General features: G+C 36.3%; 1 non-coding gene across 1 annotated transcript; it reads right to left on the bottom strand.

The window, feature by feature from the left end:
• Positions 1 to 1,503: 1,503 nt before the first annotated feature.
• Positions 1,504 to 1,610, bottom strand: LOC148790424 (small nucleolar RNA R71). Its single transcript, XR_016078952.1, has one exon. It is a non-coding gene; the product is annotated as a small nucleolar RNA R71 (small nucleolar RNA).
• Between the last annotated feature and the right edge of the window lie 706 nt (positions 1,611 to 2,316).

Genomic DNA, 2,316 nt, shown 5'->3' with positions numbered 1-2,316 from the left:
AAGGTTCAAGAATTCAAGAAACTTCAAGAATCTTCAAGAAGAGGAGATCTCAGCACCATGGGCGAATTCAAGAGTTCTTTCTTTCCCTTTCTTTGTTTTAATTCTTCCATTATGAACTGATTTGTTTCTTGCTAGGGCTGTGGAAAGCCTAACCATGTTAATGAATATATTTTTATCTTCTTGATTTATCCAAGATTGTGATTTCCATATAGTCTATGAATTATTGTGCTTAATGCAATTAAGAGCTTGGCCACCTCTTAATTGATTTGGGTTATGTGAATGAATTGAGAGAGGAATTCACATAATTGACAGAATAATTCATAGTGTGAATTGAATGGTATATAGAGATATATATACATGATTCATCTGAATTTAGTGGTTTTCTTGGACTTAATGCACTTCCATCTTGAGAGCTCTACTCGAGAGATCGAAGGGTTACCTGATGGGTGTAGGTTTAGTATATCTCGAGAGAGAATATTAAATAAATTTGTGAAAATCTCAGCTTATGGGAATAACAATTTGTCTTGGATAATTGGACCCATCAATATTCATTACATTGGTTAGGTGGACCTAAAGTCCTAGTGATTCCATCATTTGCATATTCGATTAGTGATCACCCTTGTTTTTATTTTCTTTGTTCCAGTCTTTATTTTTAGTAGTTCTTGTTTCCTCAAATCTAAATTTCGACTGTCCAAATAATTAGGGAAGACTGTGATTCTAATACTTATTTTGTTAAATCCCTGTGGGAACGATATTATTATACTACTTGATAACTAATGCACTTGCTAGGGTTATATATTTATAGCTATCAAGTTTTTGGTGCCGTTGCCAGGGATTTAATCCTAAAATAATATTAGAATTTGTTATCCTTGATTAATTTGGACCTTTTATTTTTGTTATTATTTTCTTTTTATTTGTTTTTATTTCTGTTATTATTTTCATTTATTTGTTCGAATTCTGCTGGTTCAGATTTACTATTGCATGACACGCACTAGACAGGAAAGTTTAGCATAATTTGATCCTGAGATTGAAAGGACCCTTCGCTTGTTGCAAAGGTTCAACAAAGGAAAAGCAAGAGAAGAGGTTGTTAGTCGCGAACCAGCCATAGAGATAGAAGGAGAGATGGTAGAAGGAAATCGCACCCTCTTGGATTATGCTTGTCCAAACATTGATGGGGCGACATCCAGCATTTGCAAGCCTACCATCCATGCCAATAATTTTGAAATAAAGCCTGCAATAATTCAAATAATCCAAACTAGTATTCAGTTTAGTGGGTTACCAAGTGATGACCCTAATGCACACATCATTAACTTCCTTGAAATATGTGATACCTTTAAACATAATGGAGTTAGTGATGATGCTATTAGGCTAAGATTATTTCCTTTTTCATTGCATGATAGAGCTAAAGATTGGCTCAACTCACTCCCTGTAGGAAGTATCACCACATGGAATGATCTAACCCAGAAATTTTTGGCTAAATATTTCCCACCCTCCAAAACAGCAAAATTAATTAATGATATTACTACTTTTGCTCAATTTGAGAGGGAATCCTTGTATGAAGCATGGGAAAGATTCAAGGAGATGCTTAGGAGGTGTCCTCACCATGGGATACCAATTTGGCAACAAATACAGACTTTTTATAATGGAATTACCCCCTCTAATAGATCCATTATTGATGCAGCCGCAGGTGGTACAATCATGAGGAAAACTCCAGAGGAAGCATACGACTTAGTGGAGGAGATGGCATCAAAACAGCTACTAGTGGAGCAATGATCGAACCAATCAGAGGGGAGTACACCACATTGATTCCTTTGCATCTCTATCTACGCAAATTGCCAACTTAAATAAGAGACTGGATAATTTTAGTATTGTAGCCATGAATACACCATCTAGCATCTCATGGGATTTATGTGGTCAAATAGGACATATTAATTCTAATTGTCAATTAAACAGTTCTTTTATTTCCCATGAGAATGCTAATTTTATCTCTCATGCTGGCAGGTCAAACTACAACCCATATTCAAATACATACAACCCAGGGTGGAGGAGTCATCCAAACTTTTCATGGAGCAACAATCAACAAAAGGCACCCAGGGGATTCCAACCACAGCCGCCCCCACAAGAAAAAAAGAGTAATTTGGAAGAGATGATTTCTAAGTTCATCAATGCTACTGAAGCAAGATTCCAAAGTCATGAAGCATCGATTAAGAACGTAGAAGTTCAAATGGGGCAGGTGGTGAGCATGTTATCAGAGAGGAAAGAAGGAAGGCTACCCAGCAACACAGAAAAGAATCCTAGAGAAAATGTGAACGCCAT

This window comes from Nelumbo nucifera, chromosome 7 (genome assembly GCF_055504915.1).
Source record: "Nelumbo nucifera cultivar China Antique chromosome 7, China Antique-T2T, whole genome shotgun sequence".
Lineage (NCBI taxonomy): Eukaryota > Viridiplantae > Streptophyta > Magnoliopsida > Proteales > Nelumbonaceae > Nelumbo > Nelumbo nucifera.
This window is presented reverse-complemented; position numbering and strand designations above follow the sequence as displayed.